Source organism: Mustela nivalis (assembly GCF_964662115.1).
Source record: "Mustela nivalis genome assembly, chromosome: 19".
NCBI lineage: Eukaryota > Metazoa > Chordata > Mammalia > Carnivora > Mustelidae > Mustela > Mustela nivalis.
In genome coordinates this window covers 35,057,938-35,078,611 of record NC_139038.1, presented here as the reverse complement: position 1 = coordinate 35,078,611, position 20,674 = coordinate 35,057,938, and the positions used below count along the sequence as shown (strand labels likewise).

Genomic DNA, 20,674 nt, shown 5'->3' with positions numbered 1-20,674 from the left:
AGCTGTTATTCAACCATTATTCAGCTCTTTGAAAAATTTTGGGTCTGATATTATATATTATCCCTTGTTTGAGTTTGGTGCTGTGAAATCATGCCATTTTCGTCTTTTTTTTTTTTCTTAAGAGACGTTGCCAACACCATCTTTAAGTATGCTTTTATTTGCCTTCTGGTATCTACATATAACAGAGCTTCTGGAAAGTGGAATTTATGATTTGCAATCTGTGGCCATTTCTATAGTGTTCTGATTTGCAAACAGGAGTCACCTCCTAGTCTGTATTTTTCTTGTGTGCTTCCTTATGTTTGACTAATTTAATGTTCTAATAGATGCGCTTGTAAAAAGTTGCCTTATTTATCACTGAAGCTGTCTGAGCAGCTTCAATGAAATTGTGCTGACCTCATTTAATTATTTGTAAAACCTGTGTTCCGATTCAGTTGGCAAGGTTTTGGGTGTCTTTTTATGTTTAAGGAAATTAAAGAGCAAACATCAGATAATTTATTGAGAGCTTATGGTGTGTCTCTGTGGTTTATTTCTCTGAATCCTTTAAACATTTCTTGGAGGTATTTTATGCCCATTTTATGGGTTAGAAAGCCCAAATCTTAAGTCTACATTTAAGATCACACAGAGTAAGAGGAGGGGGTGGGATTTGAGGCGAAAGTCCCCAGGGTTCATGCTCTTTCCTGGTTTGCTGGGCTGCATTTAGGGATCAAGAATGGACTGGAATTAATGCCTTCTTTGACCACACGCTGTATAGCAACCAGCCCCAAATGTCTGTTTGATGCCACGGTTTCCAGATGCAGTGTAGTCCGTAATCTGGATGTTCCATCTGCCTAATTTCACACTCCAAATGCTGAGAAATAGCTGGATTTCCAAAACTATGGAGACACAGCCAAGTCTCCATTCATTCTTAGAGAAATGGAAAGATTACAAGGCAACCTTGAGGGTCTGGCAGAATCTGAAACCCGTGGATGTGTAAGTGGCACCAGTCTTCATGGATGTGAATCTTTCTCAAGTGTGCTCAGGCCCTGGAGGTGGGGACTGGTGGTCTTCAAGTAAAAGTGGACTGTGTTCATCCAGGATATAGGTCTGCCAGGGAGGTGAGATGGAAGGAAAAAGTGCTCAGGCCGGAAGATGATGGCCATCCAGACTTGAGCCATACTGCCTCCTTGTTGGACCTCCACCAGATCTCTTCAAATGCAGGGCAGCAGAATGCCAGCACAGGATCTTCGGGCCAGTTAAGCCTGGTCCTTTGGCACTGATTAAGCACCGACTGTGTGTACACTGTGAAAAACATTAGAATAATCAAAGACATAGAATGGGTGGGCTCTATTATTATTTGGTGCAAGATTCTTAAATTTTCTGAGTCTCACTTTTCTTATCTGTGGAATGGGGTTAAGATTGTATACTCAATCCTCTGAATCAACTAAGCTTGTGCTCAAGAAAACACTTTGAAACTCCCAAATAGAATTTCATTGCAACACATATTTGTAGGATATTTTAGATAATGAGTCAGGCCCTGGTGAGAGGAGTTAAATGGGATTGGTGTTAGAGAACTCTAGTCAAGGTCCAGAGACTGTGCTAGATGGGCTTCTTGGGTTATAAGTGACAGAACCCTAACACCCGAACTCTAACCACTGCCCTGCCTCTCAGCTGAGAAGACTTAGCTGAAAAGGAAATTTATTGGTTCACATAGTTGAAAAGTTGAAGGACAGAACTGCAGCTCACACTGGAGGCTTGACTAATGTCATAGGGACTCATGTTTGTTCTCTATTTCCCCCCTTTCCTGTTTTCCACTCTCCTCTTTGCTGGCTTTGCTTTCAAGAGTGCCTTTCCACTGGACAGACTGTGGCAACAGGCTTTCAATCTCCTGCACCTATGTCCTGTAGAAAGCTAGTATATTTGTCCAGGCAATCCATCAGGAATCTTGGGATTTATGCATTGGGTCAGATGATCACCTCTCAGCAATCCTTGCAGCCAGGGGTGGTAACCACACACAGGTAACAGACTCATTCCAGGGCATGGGGTGGAGTAAATTCAGCCCCTGTAAGGACGAGAGTTGTGAAGGAAAGTCAGGGCTTGTGCCAGAAGAGGGAAGGGTTTCTGTCCACTACAGTGGATCGAACTAAGATCTGCCAAATGCCAACTACTAGAGGTTCTTCCAAATTTGAAAGAGCATATAAAGCTTGGCATGGTCACTCTGTCCTGGGTGAAGGCACTCAGAGAGAGCTTTCAGAAGCAATGAATTTTAGGCTGGGTTTTGAAGGATGAATACGAGTTTACCAGGAAGTGAAAGGGATTGGCCAAGCACAGGAACAATTAAGGAAGGGCAGACTTGAGTGTCTAGAATCAGAATGAATTTGGAACTTGCACCCCAGGCCACTGAGGATCATCTGGGCATAGAGTCAGAATGAATTTAAATTTGATGTGGTGATGAGGAGGAGGCATTCTAGGTTACTGAGCAGAAGAAGAACCTGGTAAAAATGAGGTCTTATGACAATATGGGGAGAAGAGAAGATGGGTCATAGGAAAGTAGCTTCAGTAGGTTCCCAGGGGTTGGGTTTCTTGGTTCCCACCTAAAAGGCATGAATTAGAGCCCTCAAGTTCAGCCACTTACTAGCTATGAGACCTTGGGTAAGATATGTAGTATTCAATCCCTCAACATGTTGATTTCCTCATCTATAAATAAGTATATTCATCATACCTGTCTCACTGCATTGGGTGGTTGTAAGGATTAAATGGATTAGTATGAATAAAGCACTTAGAATAGTGCCTGGCTCATAACATGGCCTATATAACTGTTTGTCAGATTAAAACAAAATGATCTACTGCAATCTTTCCCAAACAGTGTTTTGAGGAAAACCATTTATTTCATAGGATGTAACAGGTGTTTCCATGAGAGAATAGAACAGTCAAAATTGATAAATGCTGGGTTCCATAGTAATAATAATAAGAGCAAATATGTGTTGTGTTAAGTGCTAACCGTGTGCTTTACCTGCCTTTTCCCCCTCTAATTTTACTCTTACCCTACATAGTTATACAATAGGAAGTTATACAATAGGAAGTGACAAAGCTAAAATCAAAACTTACTCTGGATATTGAGCTTCACTGATTGCTTTTCTGCAGATCTTCTCAGAGCCTTTACATGTGCTGAAAATTTCCACTTTCCCAGTGAAGAGAATATACAATATTTCCAAAAATATCGAATTAAAACCTCCTTCACCCCTAGTACATCTTACGAGGTTTGAACACCAGCCTCTGAACAGAGTGTCCTTCGACAACAAGAATGATAATTAGAGAAAGTCTTCATAGGTAGAACAGCATGGACAAAGATAACTTAGAGGACATTCCTCTCAAAGAGCCACACTGCTTTCCCCGCCTTAAATTACCTGGATCAACTGCCTAAAGGGCTGCCAGTGTCCTTTATAAGCCAAAGTGACATGGATCCCATATATCCCATTATCTGTGCAGTTGCAGCTTCTCTCTAAGTTTTGGGTCCCCTGCTCAAAGAAAGAGGTGAGTACCATCCCATTTAATGGGCGGCTTGTTAGGGTCACCTTGATCCTGCACTTCAGCAGTGACCTTGTCTGTTTTCTGTGAATCTCTCAATCAGCACCACTATTGAAATTGTCGAGGCAAGCCTGACTGATATAATGCCGGATTGATTGGCCTCCTCCTCTGCTGGGGAGACAAGTGGGGGCAGGAGTGTGGATAGATCCGTGTTAGAGTAAAAATGCTGAACCATATTTTTGCACATCTAAACCACAGATGCAAAGAGAGGAGGAAATGAATGCCTCTTTTAAGCTTCTGCCAACAGTTCACGTTGCCTAGGGGAGGTACCGTGTTCGTCAAGATGGAATAATTTATAGATCTTATTTTGAACTTTGAAAGTCTGCAACTTTTTTGGGAGGGTATGTGCAAAGTGGTTTACTCTATCTAGGTTTATTAATAATCACCAGCTAAGAGGTCAAAGCTAACAACAGGAAAATTAAATAGTAACTAAAATTAGCACAGTGATGTGCAAGGTGTAGAGACAAGAATTAGATTCTGGAAGCCTGAGGGGGCCAGGCCTGTCTTCCTCCTTCACTGAAAGACCTGGGGTGGGGTGAGAGGGCTGGGGAAGGGTCCTGAGCACATTTGCATCATGAGGGCTCTTGGGCATATGAAAAGGGGCTCAGATACTTAACACCTCACCCCTCACTGCTCAGCTGGCCGGCTGGATTTTCCTGTTGCCCCCCAGCATATAAGCTGAACTCTCTAGCTTCACACATGTGAGCTCCCCAAAATTATGTCCCCGGCTCTTCCTTCCCACTTTGCCCATTGGGATGTTGATCAACTGACTATCTCATTGTTTCCCCTGACTGTACTCTTGTGTGATTTTTGCCATTGTTTACGATATTCCTGCAACCTGGAATATTCTCTTACCTTGACCAGCTGCAGACTCCTACACATTCTCTCTTTTCCCCCAGGCAGAGCTGATGCCTCTGCAGCCCAAATGTCATACTTCTAGAAAGCAAGCACCATATTGCACTGCAGTCTAGGCTTGAACTATCTTCCCACGAGGCCATGAATTCTTGGGTGTCCAAGGACTGTGGTAGGTTTCTGTTTGCATATCCGTCATCTAGCACTCTGAAAGCTCTTCGTACATGCATGTTGAGGAATAAATGAATAAATTAATGCTTTCATCCTCAGAATCTGTTAGGAAGTTTATTTTGCTGTGAGTGACAGAACTGCCCCCACACCCCCATAGAAACTCAAACATACAAACTTTTATTTTACCATAGAGAAGTAGATCCAAGACAGGCTCTGAAATGGTGACTCCATAAAGTTGTCACAGACCCAGGCTCCTTTCAGCTATCCATTCTGTCATGCCCTATGAGGTGGTATTTTCCTGGCCTGCTATGGCTGCTGCAGCTCCAGCCATTACATCTGATTTTAGGCAGTAGAATTGAAAAGTATTATTAAGGAGGTGTCCCCTCCTTTTAAGGAGACTTTCTGGAAATTGCACAAACAACTCGTTTATATCGCACTGGCTGATATATAATCTCATAGCTGCAGATAGCTATAGGAGAGGCTAGAGTTCTCTTAGAGGGGTAGATGAATAGAAGTCTGATATGGTAGACAGAATAATTGCCTCTGAAGATATCCATGTCCTAATTTGGGCAACCTGTGAACATGCTATGTTACATGGAGAAGGGACATTAGGTTTGTGGAAGGAATTGAGGTTCTTAATTGACTTTGAGATGAGGAAATTATCCTGGATTATTTGAGGGGGCTCAGTGTAATCCCCACTGGCCCTTAAATATGGAAGGAGGAGGCAGGAGAATCAGAGTTGGAGTGATGGACACAATGTGAGGACACTGCTGGGCATCCCTGGCTTTGAAGATGGGAGAAGGGGCCACAAGCCAAAGAATTCAACTCTAGAAGCTGATAAAGGTTGAGGAAATGGATTCTCACCCAGAATCACCAGAAATGAACCAGCCCTGCCAACACCTTGATTTTAGCCTAGTGAGAACAATTTCAGACTTCTGAATCCAGAAATGTAAGATAATAAATTCATGTTTGAAACCATGAAGTTTGTAAATTTGTTACAGCAGCAATAGGAGATTAATACACCAGCATAGGGACCTAGTGGTTTCTGCTACTTTCCTTCTCTACAGAATGTCTCGCAAAGATTTAACACATGCTTAGTTTGGACAGAGGTTGGGATGGGGTGGGTGGGTCTTTTTATGGGAAACTTAAAGTGATGGTCTATGTCAGAGGTTGGCAATCTTTTTCTGTAAAAAGCCAGATAGTAAATATTTTAGGCTTTGTGGGCCAGTGGGCAAAGTCAAGCACGTTTTGTAGGTATGTGCTCAGCCAGTTAAAATGCAGTCATTTAAACACCTAAAAACCCTTTTAGCTGGTGGGCTATACAAAGACGGCAGTGGACTGGATCTGGCCTGTGGGACTCACTTGCTGGCCCCTGATCTACATTGTAACCGCGAGGAGTGGTTTTGTTTTTATTTTTGTTTTAATGATAAAAGTAAGGCATGCTTTTTGTAAAAATTCTAAAGAATGTAGCACTAAAGAGGAAAAAGTGTGAAAATCCTCTCTCCCTCCTCTCCCTCCTTACATTGTCCCTGTGTAACAGGGCTTCTTGACCTTGGCCCTGTTGACGTTTTGGGCTGGATCTTTCCTTGTTTCTTTTGTTGTGGGGCTGTCCCGTGCACTACACGATGCATAGTGACTTCTTTTGCCTCTGGCACTCAGTGCCAATAGCACTGACACCCCCTACCCCAGTTGTGAAAACTCCGACTGTCTTTACACATTGCCACATGTCTAGTTGAAAACTGCTGTTCTCCCTCAAAAGTTGGGGGCGATCATTTTGGTTATTTCTCTTTTTCTCACTATGTTTATTTATAATTTCTCCCCTCTTGCCATGTTTTTCTCCTTTACTCCTCCTCTCCTTCTTTTTATGTTTTCATTTTTATTTATTTATTTATTTTAAAAAAGATTTTATTTATTTACTTGATGGAGAGAAAGATCAAAAGTAGACAGACAGGCAGGCAGAGAGAGAGGAGGAAGCAGGCTCCCCGCTGAGCAGAGAGCCTGATGAGGGGCTCGATCCCAGGACCCTGAGGTCATGACCTGAGCCAAAGGCAGAGGCTTAACCCACTGAGCCACCCAGGTGCCACTCCTCTCCTTCTTTTTAAAAATAGCATCATGGGATGCCTAGGTGACTTGGTGAGTTAAGCCTCTGCCTCGGCTCAGGTCATGATCTTGGGATCCTGGGATCGAGCCTGGAATCCAGGTCTCTGCTCAGCAGGGGGCCTGCTTTCCCCTCCCCTATGCCTGCCTCTCTGCCTACTTGTGATCTCTCTCTCTCTCTGTCAAATAAATAAATAAAATTTTTTTAAAAATAAAAAATAAAAATAGCATCATACATTACACATTTTTATTCTGCAACTTACTTTAAAAAACCCTTTTATTAAAGTATGACATATATACATAAAAGTGTGCAAATAAGGGGACTGGTTACGAATTTTAATAAACTAATCACAGATATGAACTAGTACCCAGATTTAAAAGAAATTAGCCTTCATCAACTTTTTATTTAACAGTGTATGTTTGTGAGTTATGTATATGATATTATTTATTTAATATCTTAAAACATATATAAAATGATATGTGAATATACAAATACGTATTTTATATATCATTTTAAAATTTAACAAAATTGTGGGTATGTTTCTATATTAGCACATATAATCCTTCCTCATTTTTGCTTGAAGTTCGCTGGGATGGGGCGCCACTCCTGCATCCCCAAGGATGACTGACTCCTCAGTCAGTTACCACATAGCATATCCCAGACCAAATGACTTGTTCCAAATAGACACATGGCTCACACAAAGCCATGGAGACTGGAAAGAGATGCTTACTCTTTTCTTCCCTGGACTTTAAGGAAAGTGCATGTGATGCTGGAGCTGAAGCAGTCATCTTGTCACTATAAGGGGAAGCTAGGGCCCACCTAGAGGGAGCAAGGCATAGGCATGGAGAGAAGACTGGATTCTGATGGCACCTTTAAGGCCTAATTAAGCTTTTCCTGAAGCTAGACTTGCCGTGGGGCATTCAATCCAGGATTTTCTGGTGAGAAACTTGTATCACTAATGCCATTTGTTAGCCCCTTATACCATTCCAATTAGACTGTAGGAATGTTTCCTAGTTACAAAACCAAATATACATACATATTTTTTACCCCGTTGGAAAGCCAGTTTACATGAGGTTTTAAAGAAGCTTGGTGCATTCATTTTCTATTGCTGCCGTAAACAATTACCCAAATTGGAGGTGCCTGGGGGGCTCAGTCATTAAGCATCTGCCTTCAGCTCAGGTCATGATCCCAGGGTCCTGGGATTGAGCCCCACATCGAGCTCTCTGCTCAGCAGGAAGTCTGCTTCTCCCTCTCCCCTCCCTCTGCTTGTGTTCCCTCTCTTACTGTGTCTCTGTCAAATGAATAAATAAAATCTTTTAAAAAAAATTACCCAAACTTAGCAGCTTAAAACAATACAAATTTATTCTCTTATTCTGGAGGTCAGAAGTCACTTATAAATTAGGCACAGTAAAAGATTAACAACAACTAATAATAAAATAGTTATGTGAATGTGGTCTCTCTCAAAATATCTGGTTGTCCTGTCTTCACCCTTCTTCTTGTGATGATATAAGATGGTAAAATGCCAATGTGAGGAGATGAGGTGAGGTGAATAATGTAGGCATTGTGACTTAGCATTAGGCTACCACTGACCTTCCCCTTCTAATGATGTGTCAGGAGGATCATTTGCTTCCAGCCCTTTGTTGACCATGGTCTCTGAAAATTCAGAAAGTGGAACTGTGGATAAGGGGGGACAAGTGTACCACAGACTGGCAACCTGTTATGGGGTGGCAGCTCTAAAGATCTCTGAATTTCCTCTGCAGTCATCCTTCCATTGTCTTGAATGAGAACATATGGCTTCTGTTGAGGCAGCTGCTCTGTACCAGTCTTCTTACCCAAGGGGCACTTGCCACACCCTTGGTGCTGTCTCTGAGCTTGCTTCCTGTTCCTTTCAATGTGGATAGGCTGAGAATTTTCCTAATCTTTAAGTGCTGGTTCCTTTTTGCTCTACCATTCCATCTTCACGTCATTTCTTTCTTCTCACATTTTACGAGAAGCAGTCAGGAGGGACCAGACCACTTCTTCAGCACTTTGCTCGGAGATTTCCTCAGACAAATACCAATCTTACCCCTTGGAAGTTCTACTTTTCACAAAACGCTAGGATATGAACACAATTCAGCCAGGTTGTTTGCCGCTTTATAATAAGGTTGGTCTTTGCTCCAGTTTCCAGTAACACGCTCCTCATTTCCTTCTGAGCCCTCATCAGAATGGCCTCTGCAGCCCATATTTCTACCAACGTTCTGTTCCAGATCACATGAGTATTCCCTAGGAAGATTGAAGCTTTCTCCAAAACCCTCCTCTTGTTTCTGACTTTTCACCAAAATTGCCCTAAATGGTCTGTTCACAACAGTGAAAGCATGTACCTCGAAACCCTCCCCACTTCTACCCATTACTCAGTTCCAAAGCTCTTCCACATTTTTAGGTGTTTGTACAGCAGCACTCTGACTTCTCAGTACCATTTTTAGTCTTAGTCCATTCAAGCTATTACAACAAAATATCATCGACTGGGTGGCTTATAAGCAAATTTGTTTCTTACAGTTCTAGAGGCTGGAAAGTTCAAGATTAAGTTACTGGCAGATTCAGTATCTGGTGAGAGCCCATATCCTGTCTTACAGATGGCTGTGTTTTTGTGTGGGAGAAGGAGTGAGACATGTCTAGATCTCACTTTTCCTTTTATATGGAAGGGCACCTGTCCCATTCATGAGGGCTCCCCCCTTAAGACCTAATCACCTCCCAAAGGCCCCACCTCCAAATACCAGCACGTTGGGCCTTAGGATTTCAGTATCTGAATTTGGGGAGGGTGCTGATATTCAGTCTATAGTGTGGAGAATCTATCTTCTTGTCCTTTCAACTTTTAGAGTTCACTGCATTTGTGCTTATGGCTCCAATGTCAATTTTCAAAGCCAGTGATGGCCAGTTAATCTTTCTCCCACATCTCTCTCTTTTTTGATTCCCTCTTCCACACATAAGGACCCTTGTGACATTGGGCCCACCCAGATCATCCAGGATAACTTTCTTATCTCAATATCAGCCAGTTAGCAACCTTAATTCCATTTGCACCATAAATTCTCCTTTGCTGTGTAACCTAACGTATTCACAGACTCTGGGGGTTAATACGTGGACATCTGTGTTAGTTTCTTAGGTCTGATGAAACAAAATACCATCAACTGTATGGCTTAAACAAAAGAGATTTATTCCCTCACAGATCTGGAGGCCAGAAATCCAAAGTCAAGGTGTTGGCAGGATTGGTTCCTTCTGTGGGCAGTGAGGAAGAATCTGTTTCATGCTCCTCTCTTAGCTTCTGGGAGCCTCTGGCGTTCCTTGGCTTATAGGAGATCATCTCCTTGTACCACCACATCGTTTTTCTCCTGCATATATCTGTCTCCTTCTCCAGATTTCTTGTTTTTATAAGAGTACAGTCATACCAGATTTGAGTCCCTTAATAGCCCCATTTTAACTTGATCATAAAGACTTTATTTCCAAATAAGGTCACATTCACAAGCATGGAAGGTTAAAACTTGGAATTCTTTTTGGGGAACACCATTCAACCTATCACAACATTTTGCAGGAGGCCTGTCTACTGCACTGAGGATGCATATATCTCAGGATGTTTCCTAAGCTCCCTCACTTCTTGATTTATTTTATCTTCGGGAGAGAAACAGAGGCATCCGTATGGGCAAATAAAGCCCAACCTCTGTGTGTTGTGGGTTTGCTGGGGAATTGTCCTGCAGTCTGTGCGAACTGCTGGAGCGCCTTAGGGACCACACATGTTCATCTGCCTGACAGTTAGTTGTCCAGAATCTTTTCACCCTTGTACTTCACTCATTTTGTAAGACATGGGCCAGGCTGACTCATTCTTTCATTTCCCAGATTTAATAGAACACTAGAGGTATAGACTGGGAGGCAGCAACCCTGAGGTGCAAGTTACAACTTCAAGGAGAGATACAAAAAGTTAGCTGGTGTGTGGGCCCACAGTCCAGGACAGTGGTCAGTGTGGGGCCATGAATCTGAGGGTCTTGGCATGGAGATGGCTTCCAAAGTGATGGAAAGGGCCTCTTGCTCTGTTCCTGTCTCCCCACTCCCTGTCTGTGAGCTCCCAGCTGTGGCTGACCCTCATCATAGGACACAGATACACCTAGAGGCCCTATAGTTATTCACCCAATGAATCAGTCAGTTGATGAATGCCTTGGGGTTGAACCTGGCTCCCTCAATGAGCAGGGCCAATACTTGGCTGCCAAAGTGTGTCTATAGGGTCCAGGCAGCCTGGCCAGAGAGCTTGCAAGGAGGTGACCCTCCCTTTTTCTGCTTTTGTTCCTGTTTCTTAAGCAAATGCATCTTGATTTTGATTTTGATGAAGTTTAAAGAGAGTGGGTAAGGAGCTGATGACAAGGGACTTCCATTTGACTGTCAGTTTTGATAAATGGCTCTGTCTGAGGGCTGGCACCTGAGGGTTTCATTTTGTGAACGTGGCTTTTGTTGGAGTGGAGCACACCAGAGCACTGGTGTTTAGGCATGCTTAGGTGTGCTATTGCTTTCAGTGCCTCTCTTGCCTCTCTCAAAGAAAGGACTTGTTTTTTTTTTTTTTTTCAATAATGGTTGTGATAAAATACATGTTGCATGAAACATCATTTTAACCATCTGTAAGCATATGGTTACACCCATTTCCAATGCTGTGTAACGATCTCCATCTATTTCCAGAACTTTCTCAACTACCAAACAGAAACCACATACCCATTTAGCACTAGGTCCTCCTGCCCCCTCCTCCCAGACCCTGGTAACCACCACTCACTTTCTGCGTCTGTGAATTCGCTTATTATAGGGACCTCATATCAGTGGCATCACACAGTAGTTGTCTTTTTTTGGGTGGCTCTTTCCATTAGTATAGGCATTTAATAGTGTGTTTTAAACAATTTCCAGAGAGCCCATATCATTCCATTCTCTGCCCTCCCTAAGCACTCTGGCACTCTAGGAATCACTGCGTTCCCCCTGGTCACCCCCAACCTCCATTAAGGGAACTGGGTTTTAGTTTCTACCAAAACTCTCACTTTGGGACTTTCCCCCCAAAACATACCTCAAATGTGCCTTTTCTTGTCAGCACATCTCTACTCTATCTCTTGCATGAACAAATGCTGTAACATCCTAATTGGCTACCTTGAGTCCAGTCAGAGCCATTCATAGTGTAATGGTGCTGCCCTATGGCCTGCCCCCTTTACCAGCTCCCATGGCTCAGAGCCCCAAATCCCATGCTGGGTGTTCAGCACCCTGTAGAGCTTATTTCCAGTCTGCCCTTTCTGCTCTATGTCCTGTTAAGCCTCCTTCATTTCATTTTAGCCCACAAAACATTCTGTTGGTATTGGAGCATGCTGGCACCTGATGCTGGCCACTTGTGGTCACACCCACCTGGCATTCTCTCACATCTTTTCTCTTTTCAGCTAACTCATCTTAAGACCAGGCACAAAGGGCTGCCAGGCAGAGTGAACTTTACTTCCAGTCCAGGATTTTTGTATATTCATCTATTAGATTCTTGCCAAATTTGATCAGAAGGATTTGTTGCTGTCTCTATTCTAGGTGAGGGAGACCATGACTCCTTGAGGGCAGTGATGCTTCTTTGAATAATGCACTTATGGATGAGATCATGGGCCTTGGAGTTCTTCAGATTTGGCTTTGAATTCCAGGTCTTCCATTTGGCTATGCGACAGGGGAAGTTTCTTCTACTGTTTGAGACTTAGTTGATTTTTATTATTATTATTTGCATAATGCTTGTGGTGGACAGACTTTCCATTGGTCCTTATGATCCTGTCTCCTGATGTTTGATGGCCTTCTCTTGAATGTGGACAGGACCCCAGACTTGCTTCCAGTGAGTATAATGTGGCAAAGATGGTAGGTTACCATTCCCATGGTTATGTTCTATAAAACTCCAGCTTGCTACCAAATTTTCTTTCTCCATTGCTGGCCTGGAAGAAGCAAGCTGCTGTGAAGCAAGTGGCCAACTTGAAGAAACGCACATATCAAGGACTTACAGGCAGCCTCTAGGAGCTTATGGTGGCCTCTATCAAGTAGATTAAACCCTCAGTCCTGTAGCCACAAAGAAATACATCCTACCAATAACTGGAAGGAACCTGGGAGCTGATCTTTCCTCATTTGAGTCTCTGATGAGACCACAGCCCCAATGACATCTGAATTGCAGCTTGGTGAGACCCAGAAGTAGAGAACCCAGCTAAGCTGTGCCTAGTCTTATGACAGAAACCACATGATAATAAATGTGTGTTGTTTTAAGTTTATGAGACTCTGTGAGGTAGCAATAAATGACTAATACAACAGTCATATCAGTTTCTACCCTAAGTGGGCAGTTCTCACTGTGATAGGTAAATGAAATGAAGCATTTAGAATGATACCAAATGGTAAAAGATGCATGAAGGTTAGATGTCATTGTGATTACCATTATCCCTACATTCACTAGACCCAAGCCTATAATAGACAATCAGGATGGTTGGTAGGGGACTGAATAGATGAATAAATGAGCAGATATACTTCACCCAATGTTAGATTCAGGACCTCTGCCCCTGTAGTCAGTGGCTCATCTGGGTCTTGGATTAACCTAGAAAAACTAAAGATAAATGTGATTTCTATTTAGTTGGAACATTTTATTATCTCCTAGAAGTCTGAAGACTCCAGTGGAGAGAGATGGAGAGAATAGATTGATTTTTTGAGCTTGTTTGTCTCAAAGAGGTAAACTTCTACCATGATTTATAGAGATCCTCAGATGGAAGGCCATTTGGATAGCCACCTTGTCCAGAGTGCTAGCAAACATCCTTGCATATGTTCCTACCTCCCACCTCTTCTGTAGCCTTTAGTAGCTTCTTGTCTTTGAAAACCAAGTCGTGTGGCTTTTCTGGGCTGTCCATTTCCAAAGCTACATAGGGCTCTAGGTAAGGGCATGTGGGGGGTCAACAGGGCAAAGTCAATCTTCAGATGTCTAATCATGTAGATCTACCCCTGGAGGAAACTCTCTAACCCCTGGCAGAGAAAGGGAGAGGATTCTCCAAGGGCTTCTTATTGAGGCGTTTTGCTCCATTCTGGTTTTATGGTGTTCTCTGTACCCCAGATACTTTATCTTCTTCCTGGAGCTGCGAACCCCTTTACGTCCCCAGCTCTGGACAGTTCTTAGATTCTGAGTGTTGGGATCTACCTTGCTAGGAGAGGATCAAGCAGTTATTTGTCTGTGTTCTTTGCATTTAACTGAACTGAAACCATGCATAGATATAAAGTCTGTGATACCTGCTGTAATCAGAGGGCAGGGGAGTGCCCTGGAGTCCAGGCAGGGGGGGAATGCCATGTCAGTAGTATCCCATCACAGGCCCCTGCTAAAGACATAGATTCAAGATGGGAAAGTCATTTCTGAAAATTAAATACAGAAGGACAAATGACCCAGTTTCTTCAATGGATGAAGGGCATGAAGAAAAGGAGAATCAATGTGGATTAAAGGAGACTTCAGAGACACATCACCCAAATGTAATGTGTGAGCCTTACAGATTCATGCAAAACAACCATTAAAAGATATTTTTGAGATCTGAACTCATTGAAGATAAACTGGGTATTTGGTTTTTATTAAGCAATCATTGTTAATTATGTTGGGGTAATAATGATATTGTGGTTCTATATTAAAAAGCTCTTACTTGTTAGGAATAAACATTGAAGTATTTATGAGTAAGTGGCATCATGTTTGGGATTAGCTTTAAAATACTCTATGAACATAACCAACCAACCAATGTTGGAAAGGTGGGGATATAAAACAAGAATTATTTGAAATGAGTAGCAACTGAAGCCAGGTGATGGCTATATGGGGTCTGGTAGTGTTTGCTCTTCTGTGGGTGTATTTGAAAATGCCCATAAGAAATGTTAACAAGGGGCACCTGGGTGGCTCAGTGGGTTAGAACCTCTGCCTTCGGCTCAGATCATGATCCTGGGGTCCTGGGACTGAGCCCTGCATTGGGCTCTCTGCTCAGCGGGGAGCCTGCTTCCTCCTCTCTCTGTCTCTGCCTGCCTCTCTGCCTAATTGTGGTCTCTCTCTCACTCTGTCAACAAATAAATAAAATCTTTTTTAAAAAAGTGTTAACGAATTAAATGTATGTCACCCTCCAGGGATTAGAAGGCTAAGTCCTGGTGACTGCTAGTTTATGGTGGGATCAATTTCTCCATCTTTAAAATGGGTGTGACTCCTTCCCTTCCACTATTATTTTGTGACTTCCACGTACCCTAAGTCCATGTACTATATGCTTACTGAGCAAGACAGAAGGGCCCTTCCCCCATGAAACTCATGGACTGCTGGGCAAGACAGATGTTAAATAGACCATTGCTCAAGGAAGCATTTAATTGAAATTGTGGTCAGTGCTACAAAGGAAAACCACACAGTGTGGCAAGAGCTTGTAACAGGGAGATTTGATGCAGACCCAGACAAAAAGCATCACAAAGCTTTCTGTTTTTGCTGACATTTGAGCTAAGACTTGAAGGGTGGTAGCTTGGAGAAATATATGTATATGTTTGTATGGGTACATAGGTGAGTGTACACACGTGTGTGAGTGTGCATGCACACCTGTGCACATGTGTGCTTGTGTGTGTTAGGAAGGTGAGGAGACAGAATAACAGCTGTGCAAAGGTAGGAGACATGTTCAAAGTTGTGGGGGTGCAGCAGAAGGGCAGTGGGGGAAGATGGGCAAGGAGAGCAGGCTGAGGGCCCTGGGTCTCCTGATTAGAGAGATGATGCCAGGGGTTTCAGGGAAGATATTTGGCACAATTCTGGAGAGCAGCAGTATCTTGAGAATGCTGGCTCATTTCTGAGGAATTGAATTGAGTCCGATATAAGTTAAATGTTTCAGGCGTGACTCACAGTGTCCAGGGACCCTATTATATGCTTCATTTCAGCAGTGGAGGCTCTGAACCAGAAAGACTGCTATGATTGGTGTTTAACATTGCGTCCTGCTCTCTGCTCTTGGGCTTTCTCATTCTTAGTCCACATTCTGGGTCCTTAGTGACACCTGCTATTTGAGGAGTGAAGCCCCTTCCTCAAAGCATCTTTTTACTGTGGTGTTTGACAAGAATAAACTTCTTTTTGTCTTTTATTTATTCTCAAGGACTAGCAGGTCTATGTGCCAGGGGAGAGTGGTTTCTGGACTCTAGGATTAGACTCCCAGGAATGCCATTTTCTTATTCTGTGACCTTAGATAGGTTCTCTGACTGATTGGAGCTTCAGTTTCCTCATCTGTAAAATGGGGACAAATACAGTCTCTCCCTCATAGGTGGTGGGGAGGAGCTGATGAGGTAAATGGGGCATGTGGTATGTCTAGCAGTCATGTGCTATTATTGCCAATATTATTTTATTATTAATCGTCATTAGAGGGGCACCTGGGTGGTGTTGTTAGGTAAACAGCCAACTCTTGGTTTCAGCTCAGGTCATGATTACAGCGTCATGGGATCGAACCCTGCATTTGGCTCCATGCTTACCATAGAGTCTGCTTCAGATTCTCTCTCCCTTTCCCTCTGCTTCCCCTGCTCATGCTCTTTCTCTCTCTCTCTCTAAGATAAATAAAGAAATCTTTAAGAAATAGTCATTATACAACTCCAGGGGTTGAACTTTAGCCATAGGTGGGTCAAGGACTTGGACCTAGATTTATGTCTTCTTGAGCCAAGATTAGCTCTTAGAGTAGAATAGAAAGGCAAGGAGACTAACATGTATTTTGACATTTATAAAATATTCCTTTTTCCTCATAGAACATAAAGGAGAAGAGAGTAATTGCTCTTAATCATCCCACTAGGAGATGAACACCAATAACATTTTAGTGATTTGTCTCCTGAATCTTTCTCTTTCAAAATCGGATTAATCACAGTCCTTAGTCATGACATAATCTCAGCACTGGTACAGTCATGGCCAGTTTTGTCTATCTGTCATCTATCTATTCATTAAAGTGAACTCTTAAAAATCTCCATTTTGGAATATTAAAAGCAGTTGATTATTTGCAATTTTATATGGCCTATCTTAATATTCATTTTGTATTTGATAATGTAATAAGAACCCATGAACCTTCCACCCCAAACAAAAGCTATGTTCTTGGTAAGGATCTCTGTCTAACTATATGTGTAGTACCCCTCTCCCCATCCTGTCCTTCAGGTCCTCCTCCCCACCAGGTACCCATCACCTGGAACCAATGTTCACCATCCCACTACTTGCTTTCCTGTTTTTGCATCTATATGTATTTTTATTTTTTTAAATTTTAAATTTTAATTTAATTTAATTTAATTTTTTTCAGTGTTTTTTAAAGCACATGTGTTTTTCTTTCTAGTTTTCTTTATGCCCATATAATTTTTTTCAAAATAAAATTGAAGTTGTACTATACACAGTTTTTTGGGTTTGGATTAAAAAATTTATCGCTTGAACATATCCATTTTTCATTAAAACATCTGTAGAAATAGGGGTGTCTGGACGGCTCAGTCAGTTAAGTGTCCAGTCGTCAATCTCATGATCCCTGAGATCATGCCCTGCACTCCTTGAGGACTCCGCTTGAAGATTCACTCCCTCTGCTTCTTCCCCACCTCTGCTTGCATGCTGCTTGCTCTCTCTCCCAAATAAGTAAGTAAATATATAAAATCTTAAAAAAAAAGGCTCTAGGAATATAAAATGTAATGCTTGCATAATATTCCATATTATAATTTATATATACTTTTCCCTTTCAGTTAGGCATCTTTGATTGATTTTTTTTCTTTTACAAATAATACTGTACAAACTTTTGAAGGATTCTCAGTATATTTTGTTAAGTAGCTTTTTTTTCTTTAATTTGAGAGAGAGAGAGAGAGAGAGAGCACAAGTGGAAGGAGTGGCAAAGAGAGGGGAGAAGCAGACTCCCCACTAAGTAGGGAGCCTGAAACAGGTTCCATCTCAAGACCCTGGAATAATGACCTGAGCAGAAGGCAGACACTTAACTGACTGAGCCACCCAGGCACCACTTGTTAAACTGCTTTAAAGAAAGGCTGCAAAATAATTCATTCTCTGCCTCCCTGTGTTCCTTACCCCTAACAGATCTTTTTAAAAATATTGCCAATTTGTAATGGGAAGTATGGTATTAAACATTTTCATGTGTTTATTGGCTATTTATATATTTTTCTGTGAATCCTTCATTCATGTTCAGGGTTCATTTTTTTATTGATGTTCTTGTTGATTTGGAAGAGTTCTTTATATATTTAGGAAGATACTCCTAATCTACCCTAATTGTGGATATTTTCCGAGATTGTCATTTGCTTCTCAATTTTGTTGATGATGACATTGAAATAGAGATGCTTTTTATTTTGAAGAAATGAGTTTACTCATTTCTTCATTGGTGATTTTCACCCAATTTATCTTGTACTTAGAAAAGCCTTCCCCTATCTTAACATCAGCTAATATTTAATCTAGATTTTCTTCAGGTTTTTTTTTTTTTTTTATAAATTTTTATTTTTTATAAACATATATTTTTATCCCCAGGGGTACAGGTCTGTGAATCACCAGGTTTACACACTTCACAGCACTCACCAAAGCACATACCCTCCCCAATGTCCATAATCCCACCCTCTTCTCCCAAACCCCCTCCCCCCAGCAACCCTCAGTTTGTTTTGTGAGATTAAGAGTCACTTATGGTTTGTCTCCAGGTTTTTAATGTCAGCTTCTCGACAATTGGTTATTTGTGGGAATATAATCAAATTAGATCCTCATACAGACATCAGAATGAATTCCAAACATATTTAGGATTTAAAATGTAAAAACTGACCATAAAGAGAGGGGAGGAAGCGAGAGAGACAGATGAAAGGTATCCAACACAGCTACCTTCTCTCATTCTTGTCCCCCATTTATATGTGCCAGCTGGTATTTGTCAGCATATCCAGGAACAATTGATGCTTATATCTTCATTCTCCTATTCAAACATTTTTCTAAATACTTGCTGTCTTGCTAATTCTAAGAATTTTCCAGTTGATTCCTTTTGGTATTGCAAGTGTGTAGTCCTCTGATCTATAAGGAATTGTTTTATCTTCCTGCTTCCCATGGTTGTGTTTCTTATTTTATTTCCTGGTCCTATCGTAAGAGCTTAGCCTGCCGCAAAAGCACATGTGGTTTTAAAAAAGGCTTTTTAAGAGCCTAAATTTCAGCTTTTGACGGTCATGAGAAATTTATGGTTTGGTCTATTTCCTCTTCTCTCTGTTCCTCTTCCTCTTCTTCCCTCCAACCATCCATCCATTATACATATATTAAGGCCAACCACATTCAAGCCCTGAGCCATGTCGTGGTAAACAGGAAAGAGAGTAAGCAAACAAACAAAATCAACAATAAAAATAACAGAGAAACATTTCTCAAGCTTTTTGAACTAATTCTACAGCAAGAAATTTATTTGACAATGTGTCCCAGCCCCTCCATACACATATGCATTGAAACAGAAGTTTCATTTATCCCTTACTGTATGTAAGGCAATGTATGAACATGCTCTGATGTTTTCTGTTCTGATTCACTTTATTTAAAAAGAAAGACATGGAAAAAACAAACAAACAAACAACAAACAAAAACAAAGCAAAACCCCAAACCCTACTGGCTATTCCTCACTCAGATGATTTCATGACCCATTCTTGGGTTCCAACTTGTAGTTTCAAGAACACTGAGTCAATGTAATGTACTGTGCTGAGAAGTAAAATGGAAAAGAGTAACGGGGTTGCTATTTTAGTTTTTATTTCAAGAGGAACTCCATCTACCACTGAATTTGGAGAGAGAGCCCTTGGGGAGCACAGAACTTTATTGAATTAGCAGGATGTTGGAAGGAGTCCCTACAAATGGTGAATCCCCTGAAGGTTATGGAGGGGAGGAGACAGGTTTTATGCCTCCCTTCATGTCCTAGAGCTATTACTTTGACATTTCCCTGTAACTGAGAGACTCCTCCAGCTGCAATCTCCATTGACCTCCCCTTGCTAGGTCTCAGGAAGTTATCTGTATGCAAACTTTTGGGTATAACTGGGCTGAGGACCCGTGAGCTCTGTGGAGCTGGTTTCCCATCTATTAGCTCTTGTCCCCTCACTTGATGGTTCCCAGAGAGGTGACATTAGCCCCAAGTTGATCTGAAATCTCTGAACCTCTTCTGTGTGCTTAACAGCTGTCCTGGGTACCTGAGAGGGGGGCATAGGGGTGCTCATGCATGGCTACTACATGGTTCAGCCCTCTGGAGCCTACCAAGATCAAGATATGGTTACATTCAGAAAAATGAGGAGCCAGACAGTTGTCACAGGTGCTTGATAAACTCTAAAGGAGCTGGGCCCAATGGAGGGAGAAACCATCAACGCCTCAAAAACCAGGGAGAGAAAGCTTTTCCACTGAGTCTTTAGAATGGTGAAGAGTACATTCTGGGTCATAGGATGGTTTAGACTTATCGTCATAGGAACTACATTTCTAGAGCTTTCTGTATACTAGGGACTGTTTGGAATATAGTAATTCATCCTGTGAGTTAGGGACTATTATTATCCCAATGTTACAGATATGGAAACTGAGGCACAGAGAGGTTGAGTAGCTTGCTCACTGAACACAGCTACTAAATGGCTGAATTAGGATTTGAATTGGGCTGTTGGGGCTCCTTACCTCCATGCTATACTGCCCAGAGTCCTTTCACATTACAGTATGCCATAGTAGATGCTGAAAACAAATGTGAAACAATGAGTTAATGAATTAATTCATCTCTCTCCTTTTCCATGTCTAATAGAAGCCCGGTTTAATTCCTATTGTGGGTGGCAGTGTGCTCACGGTGGGGTTTGGGGGGCTGGTTTAAGGGCATGAATGAATGATTGGTTCAAGCCAATTAGGATAATCCCACTTCTTTGTGGGAAGTGATTAGTTTAGGAGTGGACATGAGACTTGTGGATATCTGCTTGGGCTTCTGGGGAGTGTTTTCCTCCTTTCCTATCTTTGAGCATGGCTGTGTAAGAAAGTGTGGC

At 42.0% G+C, this 20,674-nt stretch overlaps 1 protein-coding gene and 1 long non-coding RNA gene across 2 annotated transcripts in view; one reads left to right on the top strand and one right to left on the bottom strand.

The window, feature by feature from the left end:
- The window catches only part of LOC309854290 (uncharacterized protein), a 325,104-nt gene that overhangs the window by 102,943 nt on the left and 201,487 nt on the right, over nucleotides 1-20,674 (top strand). The window lies entirely within an intron of this gene.
- Nucleotides 510-20,674, bottom strand: part of LOC309854293 — a 21,018-nt gene continuing 853 nt past the window's right edge. Inside the window, exons 2-7 of the long non-coding RNA XR_014306136.1 lie at nucleotides 20,322-20,375; nucleotides 13,219-13,289; nucleotides 4,774-4,923; nucleotides 4,420-4,632; nucleotides 1,953-2,038; nucleotides 510-1,278 (exon numbers count right to left, since the gene is read on the bottom strand). This is a non-coding gene — a long non-coding RNA (uncharacterized lncRNA). The remainder of the gene's footprint in view (nucleotides 1,279-1,952; nucleotides 2,039-4,419; nucleotides 4,633-4,773; nucleotides 4,924-13,218; nucleotides 13,290-20,321; nucleotides 20,376-20,674) is intronic.